Raw genomic sequence first — 27,238 nt, forward strand, 5'->3', positions numbered from 1 at the left:
AAAACCCTCTTACAACTTAGTTTAAATTAGTTTCACTCTTATTTTTTATTGCCTCCATTCCTAAAGTCCCTTTCCCACCTTTGAGGAAAGAAGGGAAAACAATATACAAGCACCGTGTGGCCAGGTCCTGCTCTCACTCTGTCCAGGACCACATGACAACCACACTCCTAAGCTGAAAAGTCCCATGGCCAGTAGAGGAAAAAGACCAGCAGCTGATGCACAGGGATCCATAGTCCTGAGAGTCCTGTGTGTGTCCCATCAGGTGGAGAGGAGCTGGGGAAGGTAGGTTTGTTTCAGTCTTACAGGGCTGACTTGAGTAGTCAGATTAGGTACCAGAAGGCTAGCTTCTCTCATCCCCATACTTTCCACTTATAACAGTAAAAGTTTTAGTGACCTGATCCCGATGGTCATATATTCTATAAACATCTTTATAAGACAGTAGTCTTTAATAAGATTTTGCAAAGAGAGTGATGTAAATTTATTCAGTGTAGCTGGCTCAACAATTTTGTGAACTAATTGCAAAAGAAGGACTTTGATTTTATTTCTTAAATATTATGTTATATATAAGCTAGAAGGATAAAGAAAAAGTTAATGGTTCTTAGTCCAAGGAATGAACTAGCATGTGGAGTCTTTTGTGACTCTTCATGGTGAACTTCGTGGCCTTCTGTCCCATCAGCCTGTTGTACTTACCATGTAGCATTATATCCACCTGTTTGCATAGATTCCAGTGAGCTGTCAGGGATCACCCCTGCAACACACCTCCCACTAGCATGACCAACACCAACAAATTGTGTGGAGTTGGAGTTATTTTAGAAGTACTTAAAACTATATTGAAATAAACTTAAATGCTTCCACAAACTTCCTTTCTAAAGAAAAGAGAAATAGATGAAAACATTTTCTGAAACATGCAGCATACGCAGGATTCCCCTATAGGCCAAGTTCCTGGTAATTCAGTCACACTGTCTCTTCAATCACATTGCCTAGAATTCTGCAGCATGCATCTCTGCTGGAAATACACATTTCAGTTATTTGCATGTTCTTTTCTGTAAAAAATAATTCTAGCTTTGACTCACGATGGCTGTTTAACAACACCTACTTTGTTAGTCAGCATTCCAAACTGATAGACCATTGATACTGCTCTCCTCTGCTGTCTCAGCAGATGCTGATGGGTGCAGACCACTCTTCTTTGCTGAGAGATTCTATTGCTCGAGCAGACTTTAACAACAGGTGGTGGGATTCCAATGCCTGTTGGCCCAGAGTACAGGATTATAAATTTTCTGCAGTTTTGGGGAAGATATTCTTCTTAATTACTATAGATAGGTATTGTCAGCTTTTTCAATGATAGAAGTAATAAATCATCATTAAAGACATTTTTTAAAAATCAAGTTGAGAAAAGTAATGACAGCCCCATTATCCAGACACAAAGATTCTCCATTGTATCGTCTGTGTATCTGCACTGAATATTATTAGCTAGAAAAATACTATGAATGTCTGCAAAACAATGTTCAGTGCTATTTTATTTTGTGTCTCCATTACTGATAATTATTGTGTGATAATTATTAGTTATAATCAATAGTTATTTTTAATTTCCCTTGTTTTTAGTTTTTTTTTTAATTTTATTTCCCTCCTTTTTTTTCTGTGGAGTTTTTGGTCAAGTAATACAAGCTCGTAATACAGCAGAGATATTTTTGTATTTTTATTAAATACTAAATGTTTTTAGTATTTTCTGCAGACATTTCCACAATTTGGTTCTAGTCTCATGATTTTCAGAGTTCATGTATTCAAGTTTTATATTTTCATGTAGTGTAATCTTTAATTTTCTGCCTTATATCTCTTACAGTTTCTAAGCTTAGTAAATCCTTTTGCTTCTACACATTTGATGTGCGGTTTACTTTTTCCCCCACCATTTTCTATTGTTTGGTTTTTCATGTTTGCTTTCTTAATTTATCTGAAACGTATTCTGGTGTGTGAAATGAAATAAGGTTCTAAACAGATTTTTCCCACATTGCTAACTGCTCACTCAGACAGCACTTACCGATGAAACAAGCCTTTGCTTTCTCACTGACTGGTGGATCTCCTTGATTGAATGCCATAGTGCTCTGTGGAATAGGTTCTAGTTCTGGGCTACACAATACATTTATTTTTAGCCTAGGAATAAATTATTTTATTTCACAGGCTATAGAACATATTATAATAGGTTACATCTGATAGAATTAGTTCAATCTTGGTTTTTGTTCTGTCTTATTTTCTCATCTTTATGTTCCTGCTTTATTTTACAACAATTTAGTCAAGTGTGTGTGTGTGCTATCACTGAAATTTTGATGGGAGTTATTTTGAATATATAAATTTATTTCAGAAGAACTACTATCTTTGTAATAGTCAAAGAAAACACCTTTTTAAAATCTTTCAAGCTCAACAACCAGCCATCATACATGGTTGTGCAATATACACTGCATATTGACAGTTTAGAGATGGAAGATGCAAGCAGGCTGGTTAACATGGGGAATAACCCTCAGCAGAAGCACATGGACACTTTGGTCAAGTTCCATAGCAAGATCCTATTTTGTCATCATTATTATCACCAGCAGAATGTCATAATAAGCAGAAATAACTACAACTACTTGGTCAACAGGCTAACGTTAATTATTGGCTAGGTGGTAGATACTAAGAGTACCAGAAGGTAGACTTCCTCAGTATGGTTTATAAGGTTTAATGTGCTTTTTTATGCCTCTGAGCTTTATTCCTTCTGCCTGAAATGCCACTCTTTCTGCTTCTCCCCGTCATAAATTACTTCCAGTCTGTCAAGATCCAGGGCACAGGTAATGTTCTCTGTTCATCTTCAAAAGTTACTTGCAGTCACTTTTTTCTCTTTACCCGTAAGTACTTTATTTATACCTCTCAGATCAGCTGTGGATTGTAGCTACTTGCATATGCTTCCATCTGTCAGTGAACTGAAGTCCTCAGTGCAGGGGCCTAGGCTTTTCATTGTTATGAACTGAGTGCCAAGTATCGTGGATAGACTTCAAAACATATTTAGTGGATAAATGTGAAAATGAATAAAGGAGAAGATTTCTATAGAAAAAATACTGAAACAAAAATTCCTTAGAGATTTTTGATATGCTTTAAGCATTCTGAAGCTGTTTAACAAAACTTGGCGAAACTCAAAAATATTAAAAACTGGTTGTCCATGTGTGTGCGTGTGTGTGTGTGCATTTTGTAGATAGCAATTTCCTCCCGCGATTTCATTATGACATGTGTGGTTTAGTTGGCTCATCACTCTTGTTTTCCAAATAATGCTCAGCTGTAGAAAACATCACTCTAAGGCACATGGTGGCCAATAGGTAACTTTGTGAGCGGGAGTGAAATGTCACCGCCAAGCTGGACTTTCCCAGGTGGAAGGCCTGTGTGCTACACAGAAACCGCAAACTCTACCTGTGAAAAACATTTACATGTCAGCACAACTGACTACATGGTATTTACTTCTGCCAAAAAAAATCTTCCCCGTCCACTTGCAAACACCCTCACCATTGCATTGTTCTTTTAGAAGTGTTAAAAAATTAAATTTTGATCTAGAACACTAAATTAGGCATGTGTTGGATTATGCATGTTTTTAAAGCACTCAGTACAAATGGCCATCCCACCCCTAAGCACATTCAAAATTCTTTGTAAAAGAAAACTCCTTTGCATATTTTGTATCCACAACCATGTTCGTAAACACAACCCTGATTCTAACCCTCCTGGGCGTGAGCTCGTTACCCTCTGGTGCTTCACATCTTGGATTCGATCCTTGATTTCATTTACCCGGTTCTGGCCATGACTCTTCTTTCTCCATCTTTCTGGTTCTCCACTCTCTGCAATATTTTAAGTTATTGCTGGCCATTGTAGATGAACATCATTTTCAACATGTTTAGGCCCTGAGAACTTCTCTGTTGCACCTAGTAGTGGACGCAGCTTCTTCTGGTTTACTCTGGCACAAGTAGGAATTAAACTGTGCAAGAGGTCGCTGACGCCGTTAGTGAGGAGAGCGCTGACTGCAGGTGGCTGGTTCCAGGGAGACGGGCTCTCTGGGAATGTTAGAGTGTGTATTTCTGGCATCACAGTCAAGTCAGAACTTAGCTCATCACATTAAGGAATTAATATTCCTTATCATTCTAGGTTCCCACCATTCAGCATGACATTTTGTTTCTGACAATAAAACTTAGGGTCATACAATAAAATTGTCGGTGAAATCCTTTGTAATTCAGGAATTGCTCATGACCAAGCAAGGATTTCCACATTCCTCTGAGAACCCTCCCCACCAAAATGTAGTTTATCAAAAGACTTTTATTTGTGAGAAGTATGTGTAACTTGTCAGAAATGGTGCACTAAGAAGTGACTAAGTTATTGCACTATTTGATTAAATATTAATGTTTTACTCGATAATTTATAAAATACTTTGATTTACATATTATTATTTAGCCTTCCTGATTCCAACATTATTCTAATAAAATACGTTCTCGACAAAATACATTGTTAAAACACAGTCAAATAATCACAATCCTGTGTTTGAAACCCTGTAAGGGTTTCCCCAGTTTCTCACTGAGATTGAAAGTCCAAGTCCTCCTGGCTGGCGTAGCTCAGTGGATTGAGCGTGAGTTGCAAACCAAAGTGTTGCAGGTTCGATTCCCAGTCAGGGCACATGCCTGGGTTGCAGACCACGGCCCCCAGCAAGCGCACGTTGATGTTTCTCTCTCTCTCTCTCTCTTTCTCCCTCCCTTCCCTCTCTAAAAAATAAATAAATAAAATCTTAAAAAAAAAAGAAAGAAAATCCAAGTCCTTCCAATGATGATGACAACCTGTGGTGTTTCCTCTCCCTGCAAATCTCCCCTGCCTGCTTCTCGTGGCTTAAAATTCTCACCATTAGTATTGCCCATTTGGTTTAGGATCATTTGAACCAATGAAGTCAAACAATCTGGAACTGACTCCTGTTCTGACCTCCTTTACTTTACACAGATCTTCTTTCACTGTCCCAGCTCACTCCGTCTACCCACACCAGTCTCTTTCCTTTTCCCACTTGCACTCATGCAATTAACTCCACTTGGGCCTGGCCTGCTATCCTTTTTTCATATTGTCGTCACATGGAACTTGCTAAAGTTTTGTTAAAAATGTGCTCAGAGGGTATGTTGGTTTTCAGTTTTCATTACTACCTTTGCCTGGTTTTGGTATTAGAGTAATGCTAACCTCATAGAATAAATTGGGAAATATCTCCTCCTCTTCAATTTTCTAGAAGCAAGTTTGTTTATGAGGTACCATATCTTGCTTAAACATTTGGTAGAATTCACCAGTGAAATCATCTGGTTCCAGGATTTTCTTTGTGAAAAGGATTTTCATTCAACTTTTTAAATAATTGCATTTAAAAGTTGAATGAAAATACATTGCATTTAAAAAGTAGTTTTAACTCCTTAATAGATACAGGGCTATTCAACATCTATTTATTCCTTCATGAATGAGGTATAGTAAGTAGCTCATGCTATTTAAAACATGTATAAATTTCATCAAGTTTTTTGAATTTAGTGGCACAAAATACATAACACCTCTTTATTTTACCCTTAATATTAGGATTTATAGTGCTACTTCTCTCATTCTTGATTTTGGTTGTTTGTGTCTTATTTCTTTTTCTGATATCTCTCATGAAAGTTTACCGGTTTTATTGATTTTCTCAAGAACACATTTTTTATTTTAAAATTAATTTTTGAATTAGTATTTTAAATTAATTTTTTAAAATTATTTTTGTTTTCTGTTTCATTATTTTCTATTCTGATCTGTATCATATACTTTCTCCTCCTTACTTTGCTGCTTTTCTTTTTTCTAGTTCACTAAGGTAGAAGCTGAGGTAATTAATTTCAAACTTTTTTTAATGTGGGTGTTTTAGTGTCATAAATTTAGCTGCATCATACAAACCTTGGTATTATGTGTTTTCAAATTCATTCATTTAAAAATATTTTCTAAGTTCTCTTTTGATTTATTTGATTTATGGGTTGCTTAGAGATATTATTTAGTTTCCAAATACTTGGGGATTATTTAGAGATGCTTTTTGTTATATATATTTATTAAATTTATTCTAATTTAACTCAACTGTGGTCTGAGAGCATATTTTGTATGATCTGAAACCTTTTAAATTTACTGGAACTTATTTTATGGCTCAGCTTATGCCATTAACACTGTGAACATGATCTTGCCTCAGGGCCTTTGCACTTGGACCCTCCTACTGGACTGTTCTTCTCCCAAAGAGCCATGTGGGTCCTTCCACTCAGTGCCTTCAAGTCTCTCTTCAGATGTCATCACCACTGTGAGGATTTCCATGACCACCAAACATAAAATGTGCACATGTATCACATCAGTACTCTTCATCCTCTTTTCCTGGTTTAGTTCTGGCTATTGCACTTATTCCCTCTGTGTGTGTTCACTTAACTAAGCACCTTACATTTAACAGAGCATGAATTGCAGGAAGGCTGCAATTTTTGTGTTTTACTCACTAATGTATTCCCAGTACGTGCAATGGTGGAACAGTGCCAAACACATAGTAGGTAGTTTATACCTATTAAATGAATTTGATTTTTTGAAAAACAAAAACAATAAACCTGTGAGATAGATAAGGCTGATTTTATTATCATCATTTTATCAACATAGTAACCAAATAGTAAAATGTAAAATCAAGACTTTATACTCCCTGGTTTATATAATAATTCCTGCCCCTTCATGCCAGTTTTTTTGTACCATTTTGTGCCTGATACTGTTCTAGAGTCCAAGGGTGCCAATATGAATGAGCACAGCTACGGGCCTTAAAAAAGTTATTAAAGCTGAAGCTCAAGGTGGAACTGGAAGGGAGCAGGGCCTTGTACACCACGCTAAATGCTTGAATTTTACCCAGAAAGCAAAAGAAGTCACTGGTGGGCTTAAGAAAAAAATGTCATTACCAAATTTTCAAATTAGAACAGTTTAGATTGCACACATTATTTTCATTCAACTAATATTTTTGAGTGTCTTTTTTTGCGGGGGGCATGCCAAGGATCATTTTCAGTGCTGGAAGCACACCAGAAAAACAAAAAAACCTTATGAAGCTCATGGTCTAGTAGAAAAGACTCTCAACAAACAAGTAGGCAAATAAAAATACATTATAGTTGTAGGAAGTTTTAACTGCTTTGAGGGAAAATAATAGAGGGTGGGGGAGGTGAGAGTCACATGGGTGGAGGATGCTTTGCACAGAGAGGGCATGGAAAGCTCTGTTAAGGAAGTTCCATTGGAGCAGAAATATACATGAAATTAAAAGGGAAAACAGTTCCACAGAGTTCCAGGCAGAAGGCCAAGAACCACCTATGCTATGGTTGTGACACAGAAGTTAAGCTTTGCCTACTTCAAGAATATCAAGGAGCCCAAGTGACAGGAGGTAAAAGAATGATAGAGAAGAGTGGTATGCAAAAAGGACAAGGAGGTAAGCAGGGACAGCTAGCTGATGGCAGGTCATAAACTCTAGATGGGTTTTATTCTAAGTGTAGTGAGGAGCCATTCAGTGTTCAAATCAGGGAAGCAAGGGTGTTTGACTTATTTTTTAAGATGCCTCCAGTAGATGTGTGGAAAAAAGACAGTGGCAGGGCAAGGAGGGGAGCAGGAAAACTGATTAGGAGGCTATTGCTTAAGAAGGTGGTAGAAATTGAAATGAGTAGAAGAGGTGATAGGACATGGAATTGCCAGAGTTGACATAACTTGCTCATGTGTTGGATGTGAAGTTTGGAGGAATTCTAAATGATTCCTAAGCTTTTGGTCTAAGCAACTGGTCAATGATGGTGTCATTTCCTGAAAGGGGGAATATTACAAAAGGAGTTAGTTGTTAAGGACCAAATTCTCCTGTCCTGTGTTGAAATCCTAACCACCAATGTGACCCTATTTGGAGATGAGGCCTTTAATAATGTAATAAAGGTTAAATTAAAGTTAAATCAGGCTGTAGTCAAGTATGATTAGTGCCCCGATCAGAAGAGACAGTATGGATACAAGTGCCCAGAAAAAAGGCAGGTAAGGATCCAATGAAAAGGAAGCTGTCTACAAGCCAAGCAGAAAGACCAAGCCAGCACCTTGACACTATACTCCTAGCTCCAGAACTGTGAGAAATAAATTTCTGTACTTGAAGCCTACCAGCCTGTGGTATTTTGTTATGGTAGCAATACTACCCTAGCAGACTTAGAAAACTGATACAGAAGTGAAGAGAACAAAAAGTAAAAATAAAAAAATGAGTTCTTTTTCAAAATGTTGAGTTTAAAATGACTATTATTAGATTTCCAAGCAGAAAAACTGAGTAGGCAGATGACATCTGAAGCTCAAGGAAGAGGCTGAAGCTAGAGATATAATGAGAAAACATGAGCATAAAATAATATTTGTTATTGGGGAACACATATTCCCCAGTCTCTGTGTTTCTCTGAGGAAGCTCCACTAGTGTTACACTCCTGACTTCTCACTGTTCCCTTAGTCACTCTTCCCCAGGGAAGCAGGACTGAAATACCCGATCAGTCAGTTAGAAAGAAAGAACCCAGTATTCATAGTTCATTAATTGTTTGTATCTTTTGGAGATGTCTGCCTTCAGAGAATATCATTTTATAATCTTCTATGTTGTGAGTTTTTCATAAGTTAGTTTTCATTGGGAGAGGCCTATGGTTGTCCAAATATTCTTATGATTAAATGGTTAGTTAGCAAAATATTAACAAGTTCAGTGGCTCTGTGACTCAACCATGTTCTTCAATATAACTATATTTAAAATTACAATATAGGTGACATTTTTTGATCTTCTCTTTTTGACTCTATGTCTTTGATTGTGAACTTGAACAGTCACTAGATGAAGTCACCTATCAGGTGGATGATGCTAGTGAAAATTATAGGGTCAAACATAGAAACTTATGGCTTTCCAGAATTAAGAGAGGTGGAAGAGGAGTCTTCAAAAGAGATAGAGAAATTAAGATTAGAGGAAAACCAGGAGAGTGTGATAGGTTGAAACCACATAAAAATATATTTTAAGAACTAAGGGATGGTCATTTGTTTCAAAAGATGCTGGCAGGCTGACTTAAACGAGGGTGTATGAAATTGGAGGTATGACCACCTCTCTTTCTGGTTAGTTTGCAAAAAGAAGAGAAAAGGCATAATTCCAGCTGGCTTCAGTGGAGGAAGAACCTTAGCACAGACCCCCTTACATGTGCAATCACTTAGTTAAACATCTCCCTCAAGAAGGGTAACAAGTCATCCTGGTTTGCCTGGGGATGAGTGGTTTCCTGGGGTATGGGATTTCTAGTGCTAACGTAGAGTTAAGTCCAAGGCAAACTGGGAGGCTTGGGTTACCCTACCCTCAAGTAACACTCATCCCTACAAACATACCGTTCTACACAAGCCATTAACAATCACACATAATCATGATCTCACCACTGTGGCTAATTTTATGCACCCATCAAAGTAAGATGACCTGCTGACAAAGTATATCCTTCTTAATAGTGATGAGGACATGGTTTGGAAGAAGAGAAAAAGAGTAAAGAGGAAGGAGAGTGATTGACCCATCTAATCACAGGTAATAAGGCCAACAACAAGCCCATTTGCAATTGTTTAAGATAAAAATAAAGATACCCTGATGGAGGCAAGGATAGTGAGGTGGAGGAGAGAGCATGGATTCTATGTGGTATGGTTGCTCATCAGGTGAAGGGGAGGTTTTTTCTTTGAGTGTGTCTGTAAATGGCAATCATTTATCAAAGTGGTGAATATGAGAAAATTTAGGTTTATGAGAGAAAATAGTGAAGTCAGTTTGAAATAAGAAAAGTTTGGAGTGCCTGGGGGTCACTTAGGGAATGTATTTCTAAGGATAGCACAGTGTATTTAAGGGCATGGATTCGAACCTTCCTGCCTGGATTCAAATCTTAGCTCTCTCACCTATTATTCTCTCTGAGACTTTGAGTAGACTTGATCTACTGTACCTCGGCTTTCTATATATAAATAAAATGAGCAGAATAACCCTGATCTGACCGATAAGATGGTGGTAATGAATGGTTTCTGGCACATAGTCAATTACTGCTGCACTTCATAGACAGGAGGATCTAAATCTATGGGAATGGGGCTAGTTAAAAGGGCTGAGCTGGAAATAGAGCAAAGGACACTGAGAGATGAAAAGCCCAAAAGAGCCTATTAGCAAAGCAGGTGAGAGATTGAAGAATGTGGTGCGTGTGTGTGAATAGTAACAGTAATGGTGATGGCGGAAGGGCAGTTAGACTCTATTAAAGCTTTAATGGTGACTGTTAAGAAGATAATATGTTTGTATCATGATAATATGAGGCATTGAATTTCTTCTCTTAATTTGTATTTGGAGTTTTTATCAGTTAACTATTTCTTCACAACAACCCTTGCCAAAACCGGCTTTAAAAAAGCAATAATTCATCTGCTCAGAAATTGCTGTGACTTAGCAATTTGGATGGCAATTCTTTGTCTGGGTTTGCCTGGGTCCCTGATCTGGCTGCAGTCATCTGGCAGCCCAGCTGAGGCTGGAGGGTCTCACTCATACATCTGGAGGTTGGTTCTGCCTGTTGGCTGTGAGTGGTCTGTCATCCTCACAGAGGCTGGCCCAGGCTTCCTTACGTGGTGCTCTCAGGGTAGCAAGAGCCTGAGAGCAGAAACTGAAAGGCCTTCTGAGGCCAAGGCTTTAATGTCATATGATGTCCCTTCTGTGGCTTACTATTGGTTAATGGGGCCAACTTATATTCAAGGAGAGGGGAAGTAGACTTTTTACCTTAATGGGAAGAGTGGCAAATTTACATTGCAAAGAAGCACGCACACAAGAATTGGAAGAACTGTAGCCATCTCTGTAAACAGTTGAACAATGGCTCAATGGCACACTTCACATGTCATTACTGAAGGCCTACAAAACAGGACTTCAGATGCATAGCTTCTCCCTACCCCTGATTATACCCAGAGTAAGCCTTCTGCATGATACATGATGGATATCGTAAAAATAGGAATGAGTAAAGATGCAGGTTGGTGCAGAGTTTGTATTCTGATGTGATATTACCTATTGTCGAACTCTCCCTTCATGAGACTGTGGGTAGCTGGTCAAGTGGACAAAGTCTGAAGGATAGAAGCAGAGAAGAGAGTATTCTGAGACCTGGGAGTTGGAGAGAAGCCAAGGCAAAGCTATATATTGGAGAAATTGGAGTCAAACACAGTGAGAAGACCACGCAGAAACAAAGCCTCAAAGGCCAGGGCAGAGTGCAGACAGTACCTGTGGCACATATGGGTCAGCCCTGCTTCTGGGGGTTGTACTCTGCTGGCTTGAAGGACCCAAAAGAAGGTAGGTACTTACTGTGGTGATCTATGGGAGAACTTGGTTCCAAAGAATGCTGCTCTGTTCTCTGCTCTGAACTCCTCTGGGGCCATTGAAGCTGTTCCTCTTCTCTCTTTGCTACACCTGTCACAAGCATTAGCTAACCAGAAAGTGAGAGGTGAGTTCACTGTTTCAGTAAGGAGTAGGAATGTTTTCTGTCTGGGAAGCTTCTTCTGCTCACTACCACTGTACCTACTCACATTTATCTTCAGATCTCAGTAAGTGATAGCACATTAAGATAGAGCAACACAGTGTGGGCAAAAGTCTGGGATGCCACATTTGTCTTGGTGTCCATGTCATAGGGGGCCCTGTGGGCCAAAACTCTTGCAGGCACCATGGCAAGATTATTTCTCAAACTTTTGAGAAGGCAACCACACTTGACCCCAAATCTTGTCTCTATTTACTAACTAGGGCTTCAAATTTTCAAGTCTGTTTTCCTTTTGGAATTTGAATTCATGGGAAAAGTTTATTAATTAAAGTGTACATTGGAGCACAGCTGGTGTAAGACTGCCTGGGACCACACCTTACTGATTAACCTTCCTGTGACTGAGTTTCCTCAGCTATAAGCTGAGGGGAGTAACAGTATCTACCTCATTTAATTGTGATGATTAAAGGGGTTAATATGTGTACAGCTCTGAAATAATGATGAACACATGGTGGACATTCACAAAGTCTTAGTTATTATTGTTATTGTTCTGTTGTTTTTTATTTTTACATGCCACTTATGTATGATGAAAAAATGATAGAAATATACCCAAACACCCCCATTTTAAAAAATGTTTATGGTTAAATTGGCAAAACAAACTATGTTCACATAAATTATTTCAAGAGTAGTTAAAAGTTCATCTTTGAAAAAATACTTAGACTAATTACCTGTAAGCATACTTGAGAATGAATAATATGGAGAAAGATTCAATTAGGGGACATGTCACTTAGCAAAGTGGGTCTTGAGAGGGACCTTGAAGAAATGGTATTGGGGTTAGGGTGATGCGAGAGCATCAGTGACCACTGTGGACAACCACATTAAATCCCTCAAGTTTCCATTCCTTCAAGGTGAAATGTGTATGGTGGAGAAGTGCTATTTTCTATTATTCAGACTTGGATCTTCTGAAACATTCTGTCACTCCACTTTTTTGGGTGTGTGGGTCAAAAGTTCAATGACTTGTCACTTTGATATAAGTTTACTCATATTGTGTTGATGTTTTCTTTGTGACTTCAATAGTTGAGTTTCCCGCAATACTATCAAGTTCTCTTTAAGGGAATATGAGAGCCGATTCAAAGAAAAATATGTTGGCTCTTCTTGGTGAAGAGCAAAGCACCTAAGCTTTGAATACTTTGTTTACCTCTTTGCTTACTCCATCCACGGTGTTCGGGTTCCATTCTCTGGTGGAAATATGTGCGTAATTACATTTTTTTACAGTTCTGAAATTTTATGTGGCAGTATTGCTCACAACTACAATTTCTTACTTTAATCTTTTTTAGAGGTTGTAATGATTTATTTCCACTGTTTATCTAGTGACAAATAACTTCTTGCTCTTCTCTCTTAAGGTTTTAATATATTGGTGTATTTTGCTATACATTTTGTTTTATTATTTTTTTCATTTTAATATATTAGTATAAAAAACCCCAACGGTCCTTTATACATTCTACCTTAATAACAGTCTCCCTGATACCTATGCTCTTTAATCCACATGCAGCACTAGACAAATTGTCTTACTAAAGCACAGGCCTGGTAATGTTCTTTCCATTCAAAAACTCTGAATGGCTCCCAGAATCAAGAACACTTTCCATAGTGTGGCATTCAAGGCCCATCAGAACCTCTCCCAGTCCAGCTTCCTAGGTCTCCTTCATTCTTGCTGCTGTTCAGTGCTCACCCTTCTCTAACCCTGGGTGAAGTGAGTTCTCATGCCTAGATGCCTTTGATCATTTCAAATTCCTCTCATTACATTGTTCTTCTCTATTCTCTTCCTGGAAATGTTTCCATCACCCTTCAAGGACTTTTCTACCTGGCTCCTCCAGGTCTCAATAACTGGTCTCGCTCTGGGCTCTCACAGCTTTTGATTGTCACCTTCTGCTGAGTGTCACCTGTTAGTGGGCTTCTGTTGATAACAGAAGCCATTGTTTTTTTAGAAGTATTGAGAGAGTTGGATTTATAGGCTGAGCTTGTTTCCTACATCAATTAGAGTTTCTGAAAAGTAAATTTTAAAGCTTCTACTTTGTCCTCTCCACCCATACATTTGCTCTTCTTGGGCATTCTGAAACCTCAACATTTTATTAGCATGTTCTTAGAATTTTGGTAATATGAGTCTACAAGTTCAAAACTAAAAACACTTGACCTAATCTGGGTGCCCCTTAGGTATCTAGGATTATAAATCCACCATCTTCTTCAGACCAATGAGGTTTAGGCCTCTTTATTCTCATTTCACAGTCAAGCCAACTCACATGCTGAGAGTCAGATGATGGGCCTCTGAGCTCTGTAGGGGCAGGGAATCCAGTGGATACAAGCATGGGTGTTTGGAGCTGGACGACATGGGTTTAAGTCCTGTGCTGCCTGAGTTTGAAACTTGGCTCTGCCGGCTACTAGCTTGTACCAGTTATCAAGCCTTTTTTTTTGCCTCAGTTTTCTTCACTGTAAAATATGATAGCAGTGTCTTCCCTGTGAGTTTTGTTCTTCTTGAGAATAAAATATGTTATTATATAGAGAGCACATAGGACAGAGTCTGGCATGTAGTAAACATGTAAGTAAGTATTAATTGTTATTATTATCATCATTATTACTAATTTTAAGGAGCACAGAACTAAGAAGTGAATTAGTCAGGGTTTCAACACTGGTCTGTTTGGGTCCAAAGACTGTCATCTTGTCTATGTCAAAGTGCTTCCTGCTATGCTCATGTGCCTGGAGGTTAAAGAATAGAGTGAAAGTCCTTTTCAAGTTTTTATACCCTCAGGGATATAAACCCTTTATTAAATGATTTTAGTTTAAAATGCATGACCAACACCTTCTGCATAGTTTCTGGAGATTTAAAAGCTCCAGAAACATTAGTATGAGTGAGATAAAACTCTGAAATTATTTTAGTGTTTCAGGATTCTTAGCAGTGGAATTGCTGGGTCAAAAGGCAATTGTACTTGCAGTTTTTTGAGGAAATTCCATACTGTTTTCCACGGTGGCTGCACCCATCTGCATTCCCACTGACAATGGACTAGGGTTCCCTTTTCTCCACAAACTCACCAGCACTTGCTGTTGGTTGATTTATTAATTATGGCCATTCTGAGTGGTGAGAAGTGGTGTCTCATTGTGGTTTTAATTTGCATCTCTCTGTTGGCTAGTGATGCTGAGCCTCCTTTCATATGTCTCTGGGCCCTCTGTATGTCCTCCTTGGAGAAGTGTGTGTTCAGGTCCTTTGCCCATTTTTTAATTGGGTTGTTTGTCTTCCTGGAAGCAGAGTCGTGTGAGTTCTTTATTTATTTTGGAGATCAAACCCTTGTCTGAGCTGTCATTAGCAAATATATTTTCCCATTCAGTTGGTTCCCTTTTCATTTTGCTTATGTTTTCTTTAGCCATGCAGAAGCTTTTTATTTTGATGAAGTCCCATTTGTTTATTCTTTCCTTTATATCCCTTGCTGTAGGGGACATATCTGAAACACCAGTTCAAAAGAACCTATGCACCCCAATGTTCATAGCAGCGCAATTTACAATAGCCAAGTGCTGGAAGCTGCCTAGGTGTCCATTAGTAAATGAGTGGATTCAAAAACTATGGTACATTTACACAATGGAATACTATATAGCAGAAAGAAAGAAAGAGCTCCTACCCTTCACAACAGCATGGATGGAACTAGAGAGCATTATGATAAGTGAAGTAAGCCAGGTGGTGAAAGACAAATACCATATGATCTCACCTATAAGTGGAAGCTAATCAACAAAACAAACAAGAGAGAAAAATAGAACCAGAGACGTGAAAATAAAGAACCAAACTGACAGTGACCAGAGGGGACAGGGGAGAGGGATAATGGGGAGAAGAAGGGAAGGCCCATCAAGGAACATATGTAAATGACCCATGGACAAAGCCAAAGGGGGTAGGATTGAGGGTGGAAGGTGGGGATAGGTGGGGCCGGGGAAAGTAGTGGTGGGAAAATGGAGACAACTGTATTCGAAAAACAATAAAAAATGATAAAAACTAAAAATAAAAAAGATAAAATGCATGACTAGTATGTCATGAATACTTTCTGGAGGTTGATGGCTGGGGAGACATTAGCATAAAAGAGATAACATTCTGTTCCCATAGAGGACATGGTAAAAATCATGGGTCCTATTACAGAGGTTGCTCTGGGGTGATTCACTATGCCTGTGATATTACTGGTATTTGCCTACTAGTGTTTGGCCCGTCTACACCAGTCCTCATGATTAGAAAGAACCAAATCAGCCTGAGCACGTTTGTTCCAGCACATGAAGTTTTCGTAAAGTTGTAGGAGTGTATCTCTTCCTCCCCAACCACCTTCCTCTTTCCTCTGTTCCTCAGAAACGCATGGGCCCCACACTAGCCAGGAAGAAAGCAGAGGTGAGAGGTAGATAAGAAAGGTGTTATGTTTGGCATGACTGATTTAAGCTAAAAGTTGGACCTAAATAGCCATTTAGGGTAAATTTTTTATATCCTTTGGGTGTAACTTGCTGTGTCAGCACTCATATAATACCATATAATTAATTAAGCAAGAGAGTTTGTGAGATGCATTCCCTGAAGTTATCATTATTTTAATTTTGCTAAATTCAATGAAATCCAACAAATACACTCCAGGCTTCTGGCTATGACGTCAGATTGTATTCTGTGGATATAAATTTGTATATGACAAGGCCAACTATCTCCAGGTGTTCCAAGCCTTGTTCAGGAGACAAACAAATAAGTAACTGTAAGGGGACAGGTTAAGTTCTATGACCACACAAGTGGGTGAAATGGCCCAGATGGTTGGCCAGGGCTGGTGGTTGTAGGGGCATAAGTTCTCAAGGAAAGCTATCTCTGAAGAGAATAGAGGACATCGCTGTGTGGAAAAGAGGAGCTGAACACATCAAACAAAGGGCAGGGCAAGCACCTGGCTTATTCAACTGGCTGATCTAAAAATGGTAGTGTGGCCATATCCAAATGTTCTATAAGATTAACACCTTACAGCAGACTATGAGGTGGGTTCTGCTGCTGTTTCCCTTTAATGGATGAGAAAACCAATTTGCCTGATGACAAGAGTAAAACAAGGCAAGCTACCTCCAAAGAAAGAATTTTAGTCATTAAGATTGACTACTATTCTCTATGCCACTTCTCTAGGCTGGCTCTCCTCAACCAGGGCTAGCTATCAGAATAACCTGGGAGATTTCTAGAACTATACTGATCCCGACTCTTCCCCCAGAGAGTGATTTAGTGCCTCTTCTTGGTAAATGGCTCTACTATTTGGCCAGTTACTCAAACCTGAGCTTGAGAGTAATTTGTGGCAATTTCTTTATTTTCCACATTCAGTTCATCTCCAATTGTCTACTAAAAATTAATCTCAAACTCTCACTGTGTGTCTGCTTCTACTTTCAGCATCCAAATCCAAACTCCCCAAACAAACTGACCTCCCAACTTCTCTTCTAGCCCCCTTCTAACCCACCCTCCAATCACAGCTGCCGTGATTGGCTCCAAGTCCTCTAACGGCCCCAAGCTGCCCTTGGAATCCAGCCCAAACCTTCATCATGGTTTATGGGACTCTGCATGGCTAAGCTCCTGCCTATTCATGTCATACTACCCTTCCTCTTGTCCAGCTGTCCGGATGTTCCTTTACTTCCTTCAGTGTGACATGTTCTTTTCTACCTCAGGGTCTTCCCACATGTTGCTGCACTTTCTGTGGGAATGACTCTTTTCATACCTGAGTTCTCTGGTCTCAGACCTTCCCTGACCTTCTTTGATAAAAAATATCCCTTCTATCATTCTCTTTTTAGGGCATGCTGATTTTTTTTCTTTGATTGTACAATTTGTTGATATGCTTCTATGTGGTTATTTATTAAAATCACAACACAAGCTTGAAATCTCCATGAGAGCAGGGGTTGCACCTGCTGTAGTCATTATTGTATACCTCACACCCAGCCTGGTGTATGGCCCAGAGCAGATGCACAGCATTGTTATAATGAATAAAAGATGAACAGAACAGATATACAATTTCACAAGATCAGAAATGAGGTCGCTGGGTTTGGCAAGGAGACTGTTTATGACATTCGCTTGGCTGTTCTCAGTTGAGGGATGGGGAAGAAATCAAACACAGTGAGTCCTGAAACTGAATGGGAAAACAAAGAGGAAATAAAGGTAATGGCATGTGGAAGAGACAATAATAATTACTTTGTTCCAGACTTTGACCTTGGCACTAAGCATCCATTTTTTTTATTATTACAGTAACCTTTTAAGGTTCTATTCTCTCCATGTTTTGGATAGGGTAAAGAGTCTCAGAGAGACTGAGTCATGTGGTAGGGTCACATATGTACAACAGAGCAAGACCAGGCCCCGGTTCCTAACCAGGAAAACAGTGGCTCCTGAGTGTGCAGAGGAATCATGGCAGTGGATGGCTCATCAAAACCACTACCATCAAGAGATGGAAATTAAACAGGTGTGCATGAGGGTAGAGGTTGCAGGAACCTTCTGTTTTAACAAGCATTTCCAGTGATTCTGAGACAGGCAGACCCAGGGGCTCTGCTCTGGGGAGCATCTCTCCATGCAGGGCTTCATAAGAGAGAACACTTTAGGCCCCTTTAGCTTCTGATCTAAGCCTCAGGGCCTCTAGGACTCCACTGCATCTGTATATTGATGAGAATCTTTTCTCCAAAGTTTACGGTGGTTATACGAGATAACCTGAGGTGTGCTAACTCATACTCTAGAGGTGTACAGTAAATGTCGGCTTCCCCTCTCTCTCCTAGACCTTCCTTTTAAGAACTTCCACTAGGTTAGGAATAAGAGAACAGCTAATAATTTTAAGTTATATTAATTTTTGAGAAAGTGGAAAGGAAAAATTTTTTCCCTGATATTATCCCCATTTTGTTGATAGAGAAACAGAGACAAAGGACTGTTAAGTAACTGGGCCCAAGGTGACAGCTACTAAAAGGCAGTCCTCTTAACTGCCAAGCTATGTTAGTGGAGAAATTAGTTTTGGAAGCAAGTCTGTAGTAAATGGTTGTTGAATTGAATTTCAAACTCAGCTGTCTTTCTATTGTTTTCCTGTTAAAGTAGGTCGCAATCTTCTCTCTCCCTTTTATTTTTTGATTTTTGTCTTTGACTTTTTTTTCAATGTATATCATTGTGTTTTTATTGTAAATACCAAGTTCTCTTTAGGAGACTACATAGTATTGAAATCAAATAAATATATTCAATGTGCCAGGCAATGGGTGGACTGTAAGCCCTGTTATAGAGAGCAGTGGTGTTCAGACACTTAGAAACTGCAAATAGAAGCTGTAGGAACCTGAAAGTAGCGTGCGCCCAGAGGAAGTGAAGCCTCTGCTCAGAGAGCTGGGATGACTTGCTCCTGGTAGCTGGCCCCCACTGGGGGACAAGTCAGCCAGGGTCCAGAACCTGCCTCATGCACTTCCCTTGCCAATCTTACTCCCATTCTGCGCTTGGGGGTGGCTTTCCCCAGTTTTTCTTGGGCTGTGCCTTTATCACACAGAAGCCTGTGACCCCACATCCCTCTTTCTGTGGTTTTCCTTTTAGAGCATGGACACATAAAGCTGGCCCTGAGTTGAGGGCTCAGCTGGCATGTTAGCTAAAAGCTTCATGTTCTGTCTGGCCTGCCTTAGGTAAGACCTCATGAAGAGCCCAGGATTTTTTCATTTGATGTTTTGATACCTTAGTTCTTATGTTGGTGCTTTTGCTTTTAAGATTTCACTTTCTTTGCTCTGACATGTTTCTCAGTGCCCCAGTTTTCAACTGCCCTTTATTCAAAACCTGTTTCTATAGCACATTAAAAATATGTATGTTCCTATTGCTCTTTTTTATCATGAATGACAATTAATCCGATTACCTGAAAATAGGCTCCATTCTATTTTCCAAATTTATATTCATTTGGTAAGTTACTCAGGGATCTCCAGAGAAACAGAACCACACAGAACACAAAGAGAACAGAATGTGTGTGTTTGTCTACTCTCCACATCCCTTTTTTTCTGAGGCTTATATAAAAACATGTAAAGATATTTATTTTGAGAAAATGGCTCATGTGAGGTTTACTACGTCAAAAATCTGATGGGAAATGTCGGCAGGCTAGACTCAAGAAAAAGTTGCAGGGTGAGTCCGAAGGCAGTCTGCAGGCAGAGTTCCTTCCTGCTCAGGGGCGGGCAGCTTCTTCTCTCTAGACCTTCAACTCATTGTATGAGGCCCACATCAAGGAAGGCAATCTGCTTTACTCAAAGTCCATTGCTTTAAATGTAAAATCTCATCCAAACCCGTGTTCACAGAAACATCGAGAATAATGCTTGGCCAAATACTTGGGCACTGTAGTCCAATCAGGTTGACAGATAAAATTAACCATCATACTAACTGCTTTTCAGATTGGATGCTGCCGAGCAGTATTTTAGATGTTCATGGGCTGGCGGGAGAAAAAATAAAGAGGAGCAGCTGCTCAATGGTTAAATATATTTCTGACATGCCGCTCCCCTGTTGCCCTTCTCTCTTGGAGTGTCATAATTTACATTCATTTGTTAAAGACTCTGAAAATTCCTGAGGGCAAAAACACTGCATCCTGTGTGCAGGGGCTGCCCAGGAAGGCAGGACAGTCTTGTGTGTGTCTTCACTCGCCAGCCACCACCGCTGCCTGCACGTTAGTAGGAAGTGCAGCTGGGCTTGCTCCCTATAAATTGCAGATCCTGAACCCTGGTTCTCATATCTAAATTGCACAGAAATGTATGTCTAAGTACTAAAAATATATGAAACCAACTAATCCAGTGAAATAGGACAACCATTTTATGTTCAGGTGTCTGTGAGCTTTCGAATAACTTCAGGCAGAGCGGTTAAGGCACCTATGTCCTCGTGAGGCTGAGGGAGCAGGGACAGCGCTTGGCCGGTTAGACCACAGTTCTCTCCCTTGATAGCTCCTTTCCTCAACGCTCTTGCTGCTCTGCCCCATGCCACTTAACCTCCTTCTTCTACTACTTCACGCTCCTTCTCTGTTCCTGAGGGAGCTCCAATCAAAACCAAAATGAATTATACCGTAGAAATAGCAAGCTTTCATTGCTTGTATGTAATGCATGCTGTTTTCCTTTTGCATTTGATGGCTATGTCTTTCTCATCCTGTGCTGTGCGCCACCAGTGTTCTCTTTCCTTAATTAAACCACCCACAGGCTGGCATTATGTTGTGCATATGAAGTAGTGATCAAAGATATTATTAGCGGTGTATACACATATGCTTATTTAAGTTAACTGAGTTTGAAGAAGATATATCAACTGGAGGCATCCAGACTCTACTTCCTTGAACTACTGGCCCAGGTTAGATCCCTGACTCTGGCACTTGCAGGAGAGACAGCTGGCTGCATATTCTCCTCTCATTCCTGCCTTCCCCTCCATTTCAGGGAGGAGAAGAGGAGGCAGCATCCCTTGGTCTAACACAGCCTCTTCGACCCCTGCAGCAGGAACGTCCCAGCTGGGGCTGACACATCTGCACATGCTTGTTCCTTGTCCCCATCCAGTGGCTGTCATGTCCTGAACTCAAGGTAACTTCTCTGAATGCCGAGGACATGACTGTCATCTCATGAGGAACCTTCTTCCTCAGCTCTGTCCATTGTCTTGGACATTTTGGTATCAGTGAGGTTAAGTCACCCAGCCCGGTGGTTCCCAATGGCTCTCATTGCTGCACTGATGCAACTACAGTTAAAGCCGACACTGGAAACTACCTGGAACTCTTCCATCTCAGAACTTTAAAATTCCTCTGACTCATTGTAGCTTGTTTTTCTTGTACTTACTTCTTTAAACATGTGGATACTCCTAAATAGTTGAACACTTTATGCTGTTCTCAGAGGATAACTATTGTTACTTTCACTCTCCCTAATTCCAACATCCTCCAGGATATGTGAATAGTTAACTATCAAAGACTTACAATAGTGATATCAGGACAAAATCCTCTGTGGTGATGACGACCTTCAGAGACTACAGGCCAGAAAGACTAGGTTCACTGCCTTGCACTGCCTTCCTCCTCTGCCACACTTTCATCCCCAGGCTAGGAAGAGAGTGGGGGAGGTGAATGCTGTTTAGAGGACTAAGGGTGGTAGGTAGCAGGTACCAGAAGGGGGTAAAGTCTTCTGAGGCTTTGGGATGGAGGGCAGATGCTTTGGGCACTGGGTTGGGCCACATCTAGAGCTGGTGCTGGAAGGTGCAAAGACTGAGGCAGAGCAAGCAGCCCTGCCACCAGAGGCTGAGAGCGCAGCACTGAAAGGAGCAAGCAGGGGGCATGTGGCTTGTTGCTAGTTTGTGGCTCAGGACTTTAAATAAGAGCTGAAAGTAAAGTAGGGTTCCTCCTGGGTCATCCTGTATAATTCACTTGGGTAGAAGAAAAGGCATCAATACTGATGCCCTGCTCTGGAATCAAGAGTGTGCTGACTCTGGAACATTCTAGAGGCAATCTAGCAGGTTATGGTGTGGACTTGGTTATTTTGTGTGACTTTGGGCAAAACCTTTATGCCTCCTGGCCTCAGTTTCCTCCTTTGTAAGACTGAAATACAAATAGTAACTAGCTGAGAAGCATTAACACATGTCAAATGCCCAGGCCACTGTTTCTCTGCATTCCTTTTATTCTCTTAATGGTGGTGCCCCCAAAGCAGGCAGGTGATTGGGACTTGCTGAATGAGTCAGGCAACGTTATTTGATTGAAAAGACAGAAATAGACATAGAGAAGTGGGGTTTTGTTTTGTTTTAACAGGCATTGACACAGTGTTCAACACTTTCAAAACATCAATTTCTCTCACACTTTTAATGGTCATACAAATAGCTTTGGGCCCCTGGGAGAGGTAGTTGCCAGTGAGACATTGCTAGAAGGGCCAGAAAAGGTGAGTCTGGGAAGGCAGACTTCCCTGAGAGATAAGCAGGAGGCAGTGCATTTAACTCTCTGAAACTGGGGAACTGGAGCCGTGGAGGCGTGGGGAAAAGGCTCTGGAATTCCACCGCTCTGGGAGCCTCAGGAAGGGCCTCCCATGGGCAGAGCATGCAGGCAAAGCATTGGCAAAAACATTTGTTCAGTCCTGGCAGGAGGCTGAGACCAGCTTTCCCTGTTACTTAAAAAACACTAGATCTTTAGTTAATATGACTTAAGATACTTGGCATGGGGAGTGAAAACAATCAGAAAGAAAGAAAAAGCAAAACAACCTGGAAACCACAATCTAGTGCCTGGGGCTAAGGAGGCAGAAGGGAAATGTCAGAGTGGGATGTGCTACATTTCCACGCTGCACTACCGAGAGCGGGAGGCTGGCTTTTTTTCTGATGAATTGAACACCCCCACATAAAGAAACATCAAACCTTTCCAAACTCAAAACAGATCGCTGTTCTAACATCCCTGAGCAGCTGATGGAGACCTGTGAAACTCAAACAGGAAGCAGGAAAGCAACGCTCACTCTTGTTTTGGATTCTGGTGTATAATCCCTGTCTCTATTAGAAACCCCTCCTGCCTTGTAGTCTGAGCAGGGGGGTGGCCAACATGTCAAGGCAGGGGTGACTCTTGGCTCCCATAAGTTTGGGCCACTTCTTACCTTCTCATTTTGGCTACATGGTACCATTGGTGGAGGAAACCATAGCCAATGGGTGTTTGCTGGCTGTGGTCTGACTGTCTTCTTGGTACCAGCATGCCTTTCCTCTCCACTTGAGTTTGTGTGTTCATTGAATGGGTGGTAAACAGTATCGACTGCCACTGAGCAGCAGCAGGACTCCACTGCTATCGCCAGGAAGCTGCAGACGGTGAGCCTAGGGAGTGACATTTGGAGCTTGAATTAGCTGGAACATCATCTCAAGATTCATCCCAGGACCCTCTTTAACCCCACATCCTTTGCAGTATGGTGTCTGTAGGAGGATAGGTCCCTCTGCGTTTGCACGTTATTTAAGAGGACTTATGCTGTGTACATGGCAATGAGAAATAGCAACATTAGTTTCTGAGGGAGACCACAAGAGAAAGACTGCATTTATAGCGGTTGTTAGAAACTGTTTAAATTCTTAGTAATCAATTGCTGAATAATTGAACCACAACCCACATTTTGATTAAACTAGGTCAAATTTAAGTTTGGGTTGCTTCAGTTTTGGTAAAGTGGGCTGGTGTAGCAAAGAACCACGACAAGCGCTGCTAACCCGAGCGCACGAGGCTGTGGTGTTCATTCTAAGTGTGCTTACTTGGTCAAAACAGCATTCTGGCACTGCTGTACTTTAGGAAGGAATGGGGTCAATATCCTCAGGAAACTCTAAAGCTCCAAGTTTGTGCTCAGATTAATCGAGCCACTTAACACTTTCCTTTGCTTCAATGTCCTCATCTAAAAATGTGGGCATATTGCTAAGCCCCACATCCTGACGATGTTGTAAGGATAAATGAGATAATACATCCAATGCTTAACAGAAAACCAGGCACATGGTAAGGGCCTGAATAAATAGTAGCTATTATTTCAGTCAAGGAAATTGTCAATATAGTTATTTTTCAGAAAAGACAAAGGAGAATAAAGGCTCAGGTAATGTTCCCAAGGCACCAGGGGAACAGATGCAATGACACCATGACGCCTGGCACATGGAAGGTACCTCACCACTTCCCTGATGGGTGGTCTGTCCCAGGCAAGAACTCAGAAGCAGAGAACCTGCTGATGTGGGAACACTGACCATATGTGAATGGAGCACATGGGGAGTGGAAGGAGGCAGGTTCTGACGGTTTTGGCAGGTCAGTAAGAGTTCATCAAACAAGAATGAGACCTAAGAGGTAAACGGGGGTGGCGTCAGGGAAGTGCAAAGGAAGAAAACATGTTTTGAGATGCTTATTGGGGGAGGGAGGGCAGCATAAAACGTGTGTGAGTATGCCGAGTGGGTAGGATATGTGAGGTTTGAAACCAGGTAAGGTGGAAAGTGGTGGACAACCCAAGAGAATGAGGTACACAGGGACATATTGTATTTTGCTTTGTTATTTTGATCAGAATGTATAAGTTGGAATCTGAAGATGAGAAAACCAGGGATATATTCTTGTAGTTTAGTAAAAATTACTGTAAAAGAAGCCTGTGCACATAAATTGCTTGTAAAAGAAATATCTAAAAAAAGTCTGTACATAACTCAACTTTTAGAAGTGCTAAACAAGGACCATTCTCTGCTTCTTCTGATAGATCGCTGCATTGATTAGACAGCATCCTTACACTCACCCAGACCCAGGACTACTCTGTCAATCAATCATTTCAATGACAGAATTCAGCCCCTTCATGATGGCGCCACTGGCTTCAAGTGATGAGCCCCGCACAGCTCAGGTCCAACTCTGAACCTGAATGTCCTTAGGTGTAGCAGAATGCTTTCATCTGTGGCAAAAGTTATAACTGAATATATCTCAAATTCCCTGAATTGAATTATGTGTTGATCAAATTATTGTAAATCTCAGCTTGAGAACTATACTATCAACATCCTCAATTTGTTAATATTTTAAGATTTTTTATTTTATTTAAAAATTGGAGTAATTGTTATCTCTGTTAGCTTCAAACATTCTGTACCGAGACACCTAATTCTTAGCTCAGACCACGTTGCACACTGCGTCCGACAGTGCGTCTCGTCACCCTGACAAGTCGCTGTGCAGCCCGGGGCAAGGGAGAGCCACCGGTGGAAAAGACTGGGTCTCTGAAGGGTCACCTGGAGGACTCTGACTTGAAGATTTGCCCAGGAACTTACAGGAGCAGGAAATCAACTTCCATTTTGTTAAAATTCTGACATCTAAAATTTCTTAATTAAACAATTCAGTTAGAATAACACATTTGTACTGATACCTCTGATTTATTAACTCAAATAACAACATCCTGCCTCCCTTTCTTCCCAAAACAACAGAACAGTTAGAACAAAATGGTTATGACTATTAACTAAGTGCCATTTATTTTTCTGGCTTTTAAACATATTATCTTATTTCAGTTTTATAAGAGTCTTAATATATAGGAATTTTAAATCCTCATTTAAAAGATAAGGAGGTGGGGAGATTGAGGCACAGAGCGGGGGAAACATTTTGCCTATGATCAGACAGCTGTCAAGTGGCTAAGTTTGGGACCTAGGTTGTTTGGACTAAAAAGCTATACTTCCATCTGTGAGTTTTTAACTCTTCACCACTTTTGCATGCAAATTACATGGTGTGCTTATGGTAGAGACTGTTTCTTGTTTACTAAAATCCACTTCCTCTTCTTACTGGCACCACAGCTGCACTGTGCTTCCCTCTTTCTCTTGCAGGCAGGGGTGGCCTACTCACTGAATTCTCCTTAACAGAGTGAGAGAAAAAGAGAAAATCCATGCTCCTCCTAGCTGGCCCATTGCAACAGCCCACATGTGTTTCTTCACGCTATTTCTCCTTCTATTGGGTGGAAGCAAATAACAATGAAACCATAGGGTATGGGGGAGCCACAGGTGGAAAGAGTCTAGGTTGCTAAATGACTGCATGAAGAGTGGCCTTCCCACCAAACTCCCTCTGAACCATTTTGTGGGCGAGAAGTTCCTTTCTATTGTGCCAAGCTACTGGCATTTTTGAATCTGTTACTACAACCTGTCTTACCTTAGCTAATACAAAGAAAAATAGTTTCCTGACCTGTACTCCAGATCTCCTAGGTCAGACTCTCTTGGATGAAGCCTAAGTATCTACAATCTTTTTTAAAGTTCTCCCTTCTTATGCTGATGTATCTATCTGGTCTTTAACAATAATGTACTTGTTCTAAAACTGACTTTTCCCTTTACCCAGCTAAATCCTTCTAGTTGGATATTTTAGGAGAAGCTTTTTCCATTTTTCAGTTTTGCCTGAATTTTTTAAAAAGTTGTAGGCCAACAGTTTTTATTGATTCAGAATAAGCTTCACTTATTTTTGTATTTTCTTTAAAATTCAATCCATTTATCCCAGAGAATTCAAGATGTGTTTCTCATGATCAGAAGTTCAGTTTATCTATTTCCTTCCTTCTTTTCTCCCCCTGTCCCTCCCTCCCTATCTGCCTGTCATCTGTCTTCTACCCATCTGCTCATCCATCTATCTTTCTACCTATCTCAGCAAAATAGCTTTTCCCAAATTATGTTCCTTCAATTTTATTTTATAGATATAGGATTTTTGCATTGTACGGTTCCTTGGAAATAACATGCAGCAATCATAACACAAGAGTTCAGCAGCTGTTCATGCATTTTATTAATTTCTTTGGAACTGTGATTCATTTCCAAATCTTAGGGGAGGGGAAGTGTTTTTAGATATGGTAAGACCGCCTCCAGCTATTTTTGTAGTTTACAGTTGAGATCTTATTTTCTTACATTATGACACCAATTATTTAATGTTCTTTTCTGACTGAAATTGATTATTGAAACTCAACACAGTGATAAGTTTCATCTCTTCATCAAATGCCTTGAGTGTTTCTAATAGGATGATGCTGTTATTTATTAAGAAATATATGAAGAAAGCCTTTTATATATTTAGTCCATTGATATTAGTAGAGAGCCATATGTAAGGATAGCTAATGTTTTATAGTGTGTTTACTGCATCCAGAAGCCTTTCTAGGGACTTTGCATAAATCAAATTCTTTAATCCTCAAAATAATCCTATGAGTTGAGGACTATGTTTATTGCCATTTCATAATGTGGAAATTGAGGCATGGATGCATGAAGGGATACACCCAAGGTCACACAGCAAGTAGGTGGCAGT

At 40.2% G+C, this 27,238-nt stretch overlaps 1 long non-coding RNA gene across 1 annotated transcript in view; it reads right to left on the reverse strand.

Moving 5' to 3' along the window:
• Positions 1-1,102: 1,102 nt before the first annotated feature.
• LOC123813119 overlaps positions 1,103-27,238 on the reverse strand; it is a 46,536-nt gene continuing 20,400 nt past the window's right edge. The window contains exons 3-5 of the long non-coding RNA XR_006784645.1: positions 23,109-23,319; positions 11,360-11,480; positions 1,103-1,245 (exon numbers count right to left, since the gene is read on the reverse strand). This is a non-coding gene — a long non-coding RNA (uncharacterized LOC123813119). The remainder of the gene's footprint in view (positions 1,246-11,359; positions 11,481-23,108; positions 23,320-27,238) is intronic.

Source organism: Phyllostomus hastatus, unplaced genomic scaffold, assembly GCF_019186645.2.
Source record: "Phyllostomus hastatus isolate PE091 unplaced genomic scaffold, TTU_PhHast_1.1 phas_scaffold_93, whole genome shotgun sequence".
Classification (NCBI taxonomy): Eukaryota; Metazoa; Chordata; class Mammalia; order Chiroptera; family Phyllostomidae; genus Phyllostomus; species Phyllostomus hastatus.